Raw genomic sequence first — 14,668 nt, forward strand, 5'->3', positions numbered from 1 at the left:
GAATGAAACATGCATTCTTACGCAGGCACCGCATCTTCTCAGAGCCTTAAATGTACCACACACACACACACACACACACAAAGTCTCCTGTTTCCTAGAAACTGACGAATGAGACACTTCCTTAACCCACCCTTGGCCTCCTTTCAGAATTCTACAATCTTTTATAAGTGATTTAAGTTTTAAGGGATCTTAGGCTTTCCAAAAAGGATTGTGATTTTATTTTATAATGATGATCCTATCCTAGAGCCTACGGGAATGGAAGAGCTGAGAATCTTAGAAATACAATTAGGAATAATTCCAATTCTAATCAAGAGAGAGAAGTGAATACCAGTCCTGGGAGAACATTCCTATGTAGAATACTGCCTTCCAAGATTAGATTCCAGTTTAAAAAAAAAAAATGATATTAAAAAAAAACTTGAAAAAGACAAGTCAAAATTTGTAAAATTTTAAAGACTAGAAAGGTAGTTATCAATTATATGGCATAGTCAATAATATTAGGTGATCTCCTCACATTTGAACACAAAGATTTGCCGTGTGTGAGCTAAAATGTTCTAAATTCACAAGCCTTAAGTGTGTGACTTTCCCCCACTGCTTCCTTTTTTGAAAGGTTGCTGGGCAGATTCTCCTTAGATCCATGTTAAAATGCTCAGAGCACAAAGAAAATCTAAATTCTTTCTCCTGTCTTCTGGCTCCTCTGTCTCCTGCCCCCTTTGAAATCTGATGAGTTTCTAAATTCTTGGGTACTTTTGTGCAGCTCAGACAGTCCCCTGCCCTTCTCCCAACACATCCACTTCAGAAAAGAAACAGCCTGAGCCTGATCTACCAGGAAGAATACATGCTATTACTTGTAGTGTTTGTTATGCAGAGTTAAATGATGCTTGCACTATAGAGGTACTTCAGAAATATGTTCAAAATTGGTGTATGTGATTGGTGTGTATGATACCCAACTGGTTTGGTCCCTAAGTCATGTCTGCTTCTTGCTACCCCATGGACTGTAGCCTGCCAGACTCCTTTATCCATGGGATTTCCCAGGTAAGAATACTGGAATGCGTTGCCATTTCCTTCTCCAGGGGATCTTCCTGACTCAGGGATCGAATGTGGGTCTGCTGCATCACAGGCAGGTTCTCTACTGACTGAGTTATGAAGGGAGCATTCTTTGTGGTTTATGTGATACACTATCAGCAATGGAGTCGTGGAGCTTTGGGGCAGACACAGGAAACTCGAGACTTGCCTGAGGTGACCTACATAGTTAACAGTTTTATAGTTATCCCTGTTCTCGCAATCCCCTCTCTAAGGAAGAAAAGAGTAGCCTCCAATATCATTAAATCATTGATAGGACAGGCTTTGAAGCTGAGCTGTTTGGGGTTGATTTCCAGACTTACAACTTACTAGCCATGTGTCCATGGGAACCTAATCTCTACTTCTTCCTTTTCCTTCTCTGCAGAATACAAATTAATATTTCCTCCATAAAGTTGTGAGAACTAAATGAGTAGATGTGTGTATATACTCACACACAATATATATATATGTATATATATATATATATATTTAGATTTTCATTTATTTCTATGAGAAATATTATGATGGTCTAAGATTTCTGTCCGTAAATTTGGAAAACTCAGCAGTGGCCACAGGACTAGAAAAGGTCAGTTTTCATTCCAATCCCAAAGAAAGGCAATGCCAAAGAATGCTCAAACTACCGCACAATTGCACTCATCTCACACGCTAGTAAAGTAATGCTCAAAATTCTCCAAGCCAGGCTTCATTCAGCAATATGTGAACCGTGAACTTCCAGATGCTCAAGCTGGTTTTAGAAAAAGCAGAGGAACCAGAGATCAAATTGCCAACATCTGCTGGATCATGGAAAAAGCAAGAGAGTTCCAGAAAAACATCTATTTCGGCTTTATTGACTATGCCAAAGCCTTTGACTGTGTGGATCACTAGAAACTGTGGAAATTTCTGAAAGAGATAGGAATACCAGACCACCTGACCTGCCTCTTGAGAAATTTGTATGAAGATCAGGAAGCAACAGTTAGAACTGGACATGGAACAACAGACTGGTTCCAAATAGGAAAAGGAGTCTGTCAAGGCTGTATATTGTCATCCTGCTTATTTAACTTCTATGCAGAGTACATCATGAGAAATGCTGGGCTAGAAGAAGCACAAGCTGGAATCAAGATTGACAGGAGAAATATCAATAACCTCAGATATGCAGATGACACTGCTCTTATGGCAGAAAGGGAAAAAACACTAAAAAGCCTCTTGATGAAAGTGAAAGTGGAGAGTGAAAAAGTTGGCTTAAAGCTCAACATTCAGAAAACGAAGATCATGGCATCTGGTCCCATCACTTAATGACAAATAGCTGGGGAAACAGTGGAAACAGTGTCAGACTTTGTTTTTTTGGTCTCCAAAATCAATGCAGATGGTGATTGCAGCCATGAAATTAAAAGACACTTACTCCTTGGAAGGAAAGTTATGACCAACCTAGATAGCATATTAAAAAGCAGAGGCATTACTTTGCCAACAAAGGTCCATCTAGTCAAGGCTATGGTTTTTCCAGTGGTCATGTATGGATGTGAGAGTTGGACTGTGAAGAAAGTTGAGTGCCGAAGAATGGATGCTTTTGAACTGTGGTGTTGGAGAAGACTCTTGAGTGTCCCTTGGACTGCAAGGACATCCAACCAGTCCATTCTGAAGGAGACCAGCCCTGGGATTTCTTTGGAAGGACTGATGCTGAAGCTGAGACTCCAATACTTTGGCCACCTGATGTGAAGAGTTGACTCATTGGAAAAGACCCCGATGCTGGGAGCGACTTGGGGCAGGAGGAGAAAGAGACGACAGAGGATGAGATGGCTGGATGGCATCACGAACTCGATGAACATGAGTTTAGGTAAACTCCGGGAGTTGGTGATGGACAGGGAGGCCTGGCGTGCTGCAGTTCATGGGGTCGCCAAATGTCGGACACGACTGAGCGACTGAACTGAAAATTTCTGTCTTTAGGAGACAGATTTCTTTAGGAGTAAGGTCTGACACATTTTAAGTAATTCTGATTATCATTGAGAAATTAAATCACTTACTTTTAGGTCTTCTTTTTGCCTGAGTAACACACACACATACACATTTTTTTTTTCTTGACTCTGATCAGCATAGGCCTAGCCTTCACTTTCCATTACTTACTCAAGCTTATCTAAGAAGCACTATTATTATTATTTTTTGGTGTAATCATGCATCAGGCAATAAAACTGATAATCTTGATATGTAACTCATCCGGTCTGAAAACAAACCAGCACAGCTCTTGTTTGGTTGATATGACAATAGCATATCTGTCCATCTTGACAGTTGGTCATAATTTTGTGAAGATGAAATGAGAGGAATAGAAGCAGGATATTAGTAAGAATGAACACATGAGAAGAACTGTTTCCTTCACAAGCATTCTACTGTACTTATTTTATATTCTGACAGCTCTCCATCTGTTTCACATTGAAATACTAAGAAGACAAATTTAATCCTGGACTTTATAAGAAAGCACTCTTTCAAGTACACTAGAACTGGAGTTTCTCAGTGAACCCCCTAACTTCTCTGTCTCGTTTATATTCTGTCCTGCATATTTGGTCGTTGGCTGTTTTATACCAGCTTCATTCTCTGAAAGACTAATTCTAACTCCCTTATAGGAAGAGATGTCAATTTGCCTCTGTGGTAGGTGATGAATGTTTAAATATAAAAAGACAAGTCAATGACTTGTCCAACGTGCTATTAGATATGTGAGCCAAGAACACATAAACAGAGTTGTGGTAATATAGAAGGACCACCTAAATCTTCAAGGACAATAGCAGAATTTCTAAAAATAAGCAAAATAGAACTATATTCCCTTAAAACGCAAAGCTGGAATGCCTTCATTAAATGCTTTTGTCTGCTTTACTATCCTAAATATGTATCTGGCTAAAACTTGTCTTTGCCTCTTTTTGTTTTGTCTAGGAGAAAGCACCAATGTTCTTTGTATGCATCTCCAATCCTTCTACTCTGGTTGCTCAGTTGGTAAAGAATCTGCCTGCAATGTAGGAGACCCAAGTTCAATCCCTGGGTGGGGAAGATCCCCTGGAGAAGGAAATTGGAACCCATTCCAGTATTTTTGCATGAAAATCCCATGGACAGAGGAGCCTAGTGCTACAGTCCATGGGATCTCAAACAGTCAGACACAACTTTGTGACTAAATCACCAATCCGTCTAGCCACATCTGATTCTTTGCCAGTGCTCTGAATCTTCTTCCCTCTTATATTCTCTGGGATGTTTATCCATTGGTCAATATTTTCAGCTCATCTATTTCTCTAACATCAGATCAGATCAGATCAGGTCAGTCGCTCAGTCGTGTCCGACTCTTTGTGACCCCATGAATCGCAGCACGCCAGGCCTCCCTGTCCATCACCAACTCCCGGAGTTCACTCAGACTCATGTCCATCGAATCAGTGATGCCATCCAGCCATCTCATCCTCTGTCATCCCCTTTTCCTCTTGCCCCCAATCCCTCCCAGCATCAGAGTCTTTTCCAATGAGTCAACTCTTCACATGAGGTGGCCAAAGTACCGGAGTTTCAGTTTTAGCATCATTCCTTCCAAAGAAATCCCAGGGCTGGTCTCCTTCAGAATGGACTGGTTGGATGTCCTTGCAGTCCAAAGGACTCTCAAGAGTCTTCTCCAACACCACAGTTCAAAAAAAAAAAAACATTCTAAATCCATTCTAAAAAAACAAACAAACAAACAAAAGCATCCATTCTTCAGCGCTCAGCCTTCTTCACAGTCCAACTCTCACATCCATACATGACCACTGGAAAAACCATAGCCTTGACTAGATGGACCTTTGTTGGCAAAGTAATGCCTCTGCTTTTGAATATGCTATCTAGGTTGGTCATAACTTTCAAGGAGTAAGCGTCTTTTAATTTCATGGCTGCAGTCACCATCTGCAGTTATTTTGGAGCCCAGAAAAATAAAGTCTGACACTGTTTCCACTGTTTCCCCATCTATTTCCCATGAAGTGATGGGACTGGATGCCATGATCTTCATTTTCTGAATGTTGAGCTTTAAGCCAACTTTTTCACTCTCCACTTTCACTTTCATCAAGGGGCTTTTGAGTTCCTCTTCACTTTCTGCCATAAGGGTGGTGTCATCTGCATATCTGAGGTTATTGATATTTTTCCCGGCAATCTATTGCTATTAATTAACCTTACTTTTTTCAGTTTATGAACTTTGTCAGGTCTCTCCCACATAAAAAAATTAATTGTTTCTTTATTCTTCAATCTATAATCCTCTTACTTATTACTTTCACAACTAAATCCCTTTAAGGCCAATTTAAAAAAAGTACTTAGCTGCAGGACTCATAGAAATAATAATCAAGGAACTCACAAGTTATAGAGCAAAAGGCAACTATGAGAAAAAAAAAAGAATGTTCTACTGCTTGAAACTCTTCAATAACTCTACAAATGCCCAAAGAATGAAAGCAAAATTGGCTGCCATTGCCCACAGACCACTGTGGGGTTTTTTGGTTCTGGTATTTATTTACTTATTTAGCTACACTAGCCCTTAGTTGTAGTATGTGGGATGTCCTATCTTCATTGAGGCACGTGGAATCTAATTCTTTGACCAGGGATCAACCCTGCATTGGGAGTGCCAAGGAAGTCCTGCCTACAGGCCACTGTTAATCTAACATCTTTGAATTAAATTACAGCTTCCCCATCAATCCCAAATGTCTCATAGGATTTCTTGATTTTATGGTGTTTGTGGCAGGGACTTTTGCTCTTTTTCACTAGCTCTGCTGGGAAACTCTTAACACTCAGGGTGGCTGTTTCCTTTTTCAATATTCCAGTCTCTAAGCACCTGTTTCCTCTTCAGAGAGGATCTCTGTGACCACACAGCCCAGCCCCTCCCATCTGCCCAAATCACTCCAAATTATCTCCTTCAGAGCACGTCTCCTGATCCTAAATTTCTCATTTATTCATTAATTTGATGTTAATTTGTTAATTTTCTCCACCACTAGAATGTAAGCTCTGTGGGGACAGACTCCTTGTTTGGTAGCATTTATTAAAGAATTCATTGTTGAAGAAAGGAGAAAGAATATACCATCTTTAGAAAGAGAGTTTTTTCAATGGAGTGAATAAAATAATCATAGAAATAATAGGAAAACATCTCCAAGAGGTTATACAGAGCCAAACATTTTTTTGCAGGTCAGCATCAGAGCTACTCTGGCAGCCAGTTAGTTGCTATGACATCCTGAAGTCCTCCCCTCCTTCCATTTCTGCATATCATGTCTCTCTCCTGGTTAACCCTGAGCATATGCCAATCAGCTTGCTTATAGATCATTTCCTTGAAGACTTCCTCACATGCCTTTAATTTATACTCTGGATCCCCAGATGATGGCCTAATAGTTAGTATACAACTAACACAGGATCAGATGATCTCTGATATGTTGGTGAAGTTAAATACTAAACAATATCTCAGATGAGAATTTCAAAGAGCTGCTACTCTTTTGACATTCAGTTCAGTTCAGTTCAGTTGCTCAGTCTTGTCCAATTCTGCAACCCCATGAACCACAGCATGCCAGGCCTCCCCATCCATCACCAACTCCCTGAGTCTACCCAAATCCATGTCCATTTAGTCGGTGATGCCATCCAACCATCTCATCCTCTGTCATCCCCTTCTCCTCCTGCCCTCAATCTTTCCCAGCATTAGGGTCTTTTCCAATAAGTCAAATCTTTGCATCAGGTGGCCAAAGTATTGGCATTTCAGCTTCAGCATCAGTCCTTTCAATGAACCCCCAGGACCGACATGAATGCTACTAAACAAAGCATTTTTATGTAAAAGCTGCTCAAATGCCTCCTTGCTTATTTTTGTTGATTCTTAAAACCATGATTTCTGTTATTAATATATAAACTAGAAAGCAAACAAACAAGGAAGCAACATTTATAAACAATAAATAGAGAAAAGATGGTGGTGGTGGTTTAGTTGCTAAGTTGTGTCCGATTCTTGCTGACCCCATGGGCTGTAGCCCACTGGGCTCCTCTGCCCATGGGATTCTTCAGGCAAGAATACTAGAATGAGTTGCCATTTCCTTCTCCAGAGGATCTTCCTGACCTAGGGATTGAATGTAGGTCTCCTGCATTGCAGGCAAATTCTTTACCAACTGAGCTAGGTGGAAAGCTCTAGTGATTTATATATAGACCAGCCCAAATAATAGACTTATGAGACCTGAATTATTGTTTTCTCATCAATGAATTAAATGAGTTTTCAGAAGGTTAAGTAACTGGGCCAAGACCGTAAATCTCAAGTACTACAGCCAGAAGAGCTGAGGTGGCTAAGGATAGCTTCCCTGGTGGCTCAGGCGGTAAAGAATCTGTCTGCAATGTAGGAGACCTGGTTAGATCCCTGGGTCGGCAAGATCCCCAGGAGAAGGAAATGGCAACCCACACCAGTATTCTTGCTTGAAGAATTCCATGGACAGAGAAGCCTGGCAGGTGACAGTCCATGAGGTTACAAAGGGTTGAACATGATTGAGCGACTAACACTTTCACTTTCAAAGCTGTAAACAGAAAAAATTTTAAACTTTTAATTTTTATCCCCAGATGGGCTTCCCTTGTGGCTCAGTTGGTAAAGAATCCATCTGCAATGCAGGAGACCTGGGTTCGATACCTGAATTGGGAAGATCCCCTGGAGAAGGGAAAGGTTACTCACTCCAGTATTCTGGCCTGGAAAATTCCATGAACTGTACAGTCCAAGGGGTCACAAAGAGCTGGACACAGCTGAGTGACTTTCACTAGTATATATATACACTCTAGAATGTTTGGAAATACAAAAGGAAAATAATAATTAAAAAATCACATCTCTACATTGCTGAGATCAGTACATTGACACCTTAATATCTATTCTGCCATAAGTTTTTTCTGTCTGAAAACTTGAGATAACCATTTTTTCAAGGTGTCCTGGATTCCTTTAGTGGGAAATGAAAGTAGAGAAAAAAATTGGCACATACTCATTGACATTAGTCTATTTTAATGTACAGAGCTAAAAAGTAATACATATTTTAAAAATACATACATGAGTTTACAATGATATAAATTTAACCATACAGGATCATATCTTAATTTTTTATTTTTATAATTGCATATACCTTTTAGTAAAATAAAATTTTATATTTTATTTTTTATTTTATATTATATTTTATATTACTAAAATTTTGTTTCTAGTGATTGTAAAATTAGAAAACATTGATATGCAAAAAGGAAAATAAAAAACTTTGAAATACTCCATGGAATATTGCTTTTAAACCAAAAGAATAAGAGAATAATTAAATGCAACAGATGTTTTTGATATTCTCTGTGTATTCATTTTGGGTTTAGAAGTAGTATGATAACAATAATAAAGTAGAGTTTAAAAATTAATGCAACAAGTCAGTGCTTACCCACATACCTGACTTGATGACATTTCTACTTGTGCACATTCAGGGTTATGTTTGTTTATACACCCAGTAATTTAGGATTTGCTTTACTCCTTTGTGGTGATGTTTAATTTCCTATGATGATATTTACTACCCTGAAATGAGGTGAATCTGTGTCACATTTTATTGAACCTCCATAGGAATTATGTTTTTACCATTTGAGGCAGTCACCTGTGGTCTTTTCTATAAGGAACTTTCCAGAAGTCTTGGCTTCTTCAAGTAGTAATAATAATAATAATTATATCTAATATTATTGATACACGTGGTTTTCTCATTTAATTCTCTTCACAAGCATTGATGAATTGTTCTTATCTACATATTAAAAATGAGGAAACTGTTGCACAGAGAGGTTAATTAACTCACCAATGTTATACACCTAATTATCTTTTTATATCACAGTAGTTTCTTATTACAAATGAATAATTTACTTCAGCGTGGAATTGTATCTTTTTTCACTCTCGCTTTTTATTCTCTTTAAAGGAAGACAGTCTGGGCTTGCATTTGGTTTATCACCCTTTAGTTGTGTATCTGTATTATCCTGAACACTTTATTGCTGATAATTATTTCATATTTGCTTTACACGGGAAATGTCTCAAAATATTAATAATATTTGCTCAGGTGGCTCAGTGGTAAAGAATTCACCTACAATGAAGGAGACATGGATGATGTGAATTCCATCCCTGGGTCAGGAGGAACCCCTGGAAGAGGAAATGGCAACTCACTGCAGTATTATTGCCTGAGAAATCCCATGGACAGAAGAGCCTGGCTTGCTCCAGTTCATGAAGGTCACAAAGAGCTGAACACGATTGAGCAACTGAGCACACACATGCATATTAATAATAATTTATTATAATTAATAAATCACCTAGAGATTATTTAAATTTCTTTGCTTTACTTTCTACCTTGAATTCATCCATTTGCCTCAATTACACAATAAAGTTACTAGAAATTCATTCTTTTGTAATGTTACCAATATAAAATATGGTTAGGTTCATTTGTTTCCACTTGTGTTCAATTAGTGGCAATATTCTATATCTAAATTATTATTTTTTTTATTTTTAAACTTTACATAATTGTATTAGTTCTATAAAGCTCAACATTCAAGAAACGAAGATCATGGCATTCTGTCCTATCACTTCATGGCAAATAGATGGGGGAAAAGTAGAAACAGTGGCAGGTTTTATATTCTAGGGCTTCAAAATCACTGTGAACAGTGACTGCAGCCACAAAATTAAAAGACACTCCTTGAAAGAAAAGCTATGACAAACCTAGACGATGTGTTACTTTGCCAACAAAGATCCGTATAGTCAAAGCTATGGATTTTCTAGTAGTCATGTATGGATGTGAGAATTGGACCATAAAGAGGGCTGAGGGCCAAAAAATTGATGCTTTTGAATTGTGGTGATGGAAAAGATTCTTGAGAGTCCCTTGAACTTCAAGGAGATCAAACCAGTCAATCTTAAAGGAAATCAACCCTAAATATTCATTGGAAGGACTGATACTGAAACTGAAGCTCCAATACTTTGGACATCTGATGTGAAGAGCTGACTCATTGGAAAAGACCCTGATGCTGGGAAAGATTGAAGGCAGGAGGAGAAGGGGGCAATAGAGGATGAGATGGTTGGATATTGTCCTCTACTCAATGGACATGAGTTTGAGCAAACTCCAGGAGATAGTGAAGGACAGGGATGCCTGGCATGCTGCAGTCCATGGGGTTGCAGAGTTGGGCATAATTTAGCAATTCAACAACAACAACAACAAAAATATTCAGCAATATACTACTGTGTCTCTGATTATAGCCCACCTTTCTGTATTTTTCTCTGTAAGGCTAGGAAAGGACTTCTATAAACTGTTTTCAAACTCTTGTCCTCTGGATACTGATTACTTTCTGCAAGTAGAAAACACTAATACAAGATTGAACAATGGGAAAGAAGAAAAATGATTCTTCTTCCTACTTCTGGTTTCTTTTTACAGCCTTCTAACAGCCAAAGACATACCAGCTCCAGCATCTTTCTGAATGACCAGCAAGAGCCCAACCACTGCCTGCTGAAGGTTTAAGCACCTGCAGTATCAACATCAGTCACATGGCCTCTCTGAAAGGTCTGAACACCAAGATGTGCAATTGCTCTTCTTCTGCACACCTGGATTATGACCACTATCCCTTCCCTTTGGTCATGGGTTCCTGGGTTGTTGAGGGAAGCCTGCCTTCAGATCCCTTACCATGGGAGCTTCTCCACAGGGAAACTCACAACATGGCGTCTGGCTTCGTTAGAGTAACACAGGGAGAGTGGGAGTGCCAGAAAAAGAGAAGTCACAGTCTTTTACAACCTAATAGTGGAAATGCCGTGTCCTCATTATTGCCCTATTCTATACCTACAAGGGAAAACATGAAGTCCAGCTCATAGAAAAGGAAAAGATAACACACATGTATGTGTGTGGGGAGTCATTTTAGAAACTGTCTGCTACTAAGGAGATAATTTTTTTTAAAATACAAAGTACTAACACTGATATTTAAAAAAATAAGGTGCTACAGTCCTATATACCTATCGCAGAAGTTAAATTCATAATTAAAAATCTCACAAAGAAAACTGTAGTCCTAGGTGTCTTTGAATTTGAGTTCTTTCAAATATTTAAGGAAGACATACTGTGAATGCTACACAAAGTGGTATTTCTACTCATTTTAGGAGACCAGCCTTATAATGATACTAAAGCAGACAGGGCATTACAAAGAAAAGAGAAATACATATCAATGTTCTTCAGGGACATAGATAAAATCTTGAGCAAACTATTAGCAAATTACCCTTACAGAAAAAGTAATATTTTAAAATGTCTTGTCTTCAGCAGAGGGAATAAAGCCAAATTGTGATGCTATGGTGTGATGGTGACCAGGGTCTTTTGAATCATCCCAACCTAGCCAATTCAGGATATTTAGAGAAAATACTGCAGGAAAACATGATTTTCTTAGAAAACCATTCTGAATAGAATGTTCACCAAAAAATTACCAAATCTTCAAAAAGGTGGCCTCATGAAAATACTAACTGGGTTTTCTCTTTTTGACCACATATACTTTTTAGTTGTTTTTTCTAAAAGCATACATTTTCTTTTTTTTTTTCTTTTCCATATTAAACTTGTGTTATTAAAATTTTTTTTAATTTTATTTTATTTTTAAACTTTACAATATTGTATTAGTTTTGCCCAACATCGAAATGAATCCACCACAGGTATACCCGTGCTCCCCATCCTGAACCCTCCTCCCTCCCCATACCCTCCCTCTGGGCCGTCCCAGTGCACCAGCCCCAAGCATCCAGCATCGTGCATCGAACCTGGACTGGCGACTCGTCTCATACATGATATTACACATGTTTCAATGCCATTCTCCCAAATCTCCCCCCCCTCTCCCTCTAACTTGTATCCTTAAAAAACTTTTTAATACAATTTTTAAAGGTTATGGTCCATTTACAGCTACAGCAAAATATTGGCTATATTCCCCATGTTGCACAATACATCCTTCTAGTCTATCTTACACCCAATAGTTTGTACCTCCTGCTCCCCCACTCTTATATCGCTCCCATCCCCGTAATCACCAGTATGTCCTTTATATGTGTATCTGCTTCTTTTGGTTGTATTCACTAGTTTGTTGTAGACTTTAGATTCCACATGTAAGTGATATCATACAGTATTTGCCTTTCTTTCCATTTTAAAATATGTAAATTTATTTAAAACAACAGCCAAATGAAAGTCTTGTCAAGAGGAGGTGGGGTAGAAAATATTTGTGTTCATTTTATTTCTTTTTAGAGTAGCTACTACTGATGCTATCTCTCCAGATAAATTAGAAGCTCAGATTGCATCAAGCAGTTGCAAAATGTAGAGATGAAGGAGGATATGCACACAGAGGTTGCCACAAACAACTATGATTAAATTATCAATGATGAATGTCAAAAGATAAGGCAAAAGGCAAAGTAGAAAGTTAAAGCTGAGCAAGAAATCATTGACTTCAAAAGCTGGTAAGAAGGCAAGTGCATGAAACAAGAGACCTCACATGCTATGGGACAGTCTGGGGGTCTCTCAAAGACCTTGAAAAAATAAGTGGGTTTGGCAGTAGATTGAATGGAATGATACAGTGCCAGTGTTGTTGGGAATTACACATGAGAGCACTTTGTGCTGTGTTTTTTGTTGTGCAATTTTATCCCACCTGAAAAGTTTCTATTGATGATTTCTCCTTTTCTTCAGCAGAGAGCAAAGGAGTCATCATGGGCAGTTGATAAAAATGTGGGGCTGAATTTACAGTCATTCACTGACCGTCATGTACCCTGATGCTGACAGAGCACAATTAAGAGTCTCTAATTAGAATAAAAATCTGTTCTTTACAAAAAGAAAGGAAGAAAAGTATTATATAAAGTATTGCATGCCATTATGGAACTCATCTCTTGAATGCAAAAACTGATAAACTTTGTAAATTAATCAATTAGATAAACTGAATTTTAAAAAAGCATATTTTATCTTAATTTATGTAGCAACCATATTAGACAAAATCCAACAATTTTTTCTGGTCCCAAAGTCACCAAGAAAACTTGAGTCAGAAGAAAATATACACATTTGGTGAAAACCAGCTCTAAAATACAGACCTAATATCAAACAGTTAAATGATAGACCTAATATCAAATAGTTAAAATCTGAACACTGGAAAAAACATAATAGTCTCCATTCTCCTCAATCTTTCTGTCCCTGAAATTATACTGGAGATCCTAGACAGTGCTATAGACAAGAAAGAGACATAAAAGACATACCTATATTTAAGGAGTAATTAAAACACTTATTCACAAATGACAGGATTACCTACAAAGTAAATCATAAATCATTTAGTCTAAAGATATTACAACTAATAAGTAAATTAAGCAAGGTCTTGGGCTATAATAAGAGCAATATATAAAAGCAAGTGTGCTTCTATATTCCTGATATCAACAATTAGAATGAAAATTACAAAAATAAAACACTGAAATTTGCAATGGCCTTAAATATAAAATAATCAGGTATAAGCTTGCTGCTGCTGCTGCTGCTTAGTCACTTCAGTCGTGTCCGACTCTGTGTGACCCCATAGACATCAGCCCACCAGGCTCTCCTGCCCCTGGGATTCTCCAGGCAAGAACATTGGAGTGGGTTGCCATTTCCTTCTCCAATGCATGAAAGTAAAAAGTGAAAGTGAAGTTGCTCAGTCGTGTCCGACTCTTAGCGACCCCATGGACTGCAGCCGACCAGGCTCCTCCATCCATGGGATTTTCCAGGCAAGAGTACTGGAGTGGGGTGCCATTGCCTTCTCCATGTATAAGCTTAAGAAAGTATAAATAATAATCATATAGGAATTACACATCTGTACCTCTGTTCTTGTCAAATTTATCAGTCAGTTCAGTCGCTCAGTCGTGTCCGACTCTTTGTGACCCCATGGACTGCAGCACACCAGGCTTCCCTGTCCCTCACCAACTCCTTTCATGTTCATTCACATATTTGGCTGTGATTTTGCTTGTTTTATGTTAAAGTATCACATGTAATAATACACTGATTCAGTTAAGCACGAATTTTTAGTACACTGAACTCTGAGTAATACTGCTGCTGCTGCTACTGCTAAATCACTTCAGTCGTGTCTGACTCTGTGCGACCCCATAGACGGCAGCCCACCAGGCTCCCCCGTCCCTGGGATTCTCCAGGCAAGAGCACTGGAGTAGGTTGCCATTTCCTTCTCCAATGCATGAAAGTGAGAAGTGAAAGTGAAGTACCTCAGTCGTACCCAACTCTTAGCGACCCCATGGACTGCAGCCTATCAGGCTCCTCCATCCATGGGATATTCCAGGCGAGAGTACTGGAGTGGGGTCTGAGTAACACTGGACCATCTTTATTAGTTAAATTTCTCTGTTGCAGCACCCTTTGAGGCCGGCAGAGAATAATGGCAAACACACTAATGAAAGTATTCCACAAAGATTTCTGAAATACGTTTTTCAAATTATTGAATTCATAATGTTTCAGGAAGTCTCAATTTAGAGGCACACACATAATTTTTAAAAATTAGTTTATTTCATGTAAAACATCTTCTAACTTACCTATTTCATTCCTCAATAATTTATTTTCCCAGAATTATTTTAGAAAACATATTACTATATTGAGGTTTGGTATGTGGATATGGATATATGTATGGT

This window comes from Bos indicus, chromosome 1 (assembly GCF_029378745.1).
Source record: "Bos indicus isolate NIAB-ARS_2022 breed Sahiwal x Tharparkar chromosome 1, NIAB-ARS_B.indTharparkar_mat_pri_1.0, whole genome shotgun sequence".
In the NCBI taxonomy this organism is placed as follows: domain Eukaryota; kingdom Metazoa; phylum Chordata; class Mammalia; order Artiodactyla; family Bovidae; genus Bos; species Bos indicus.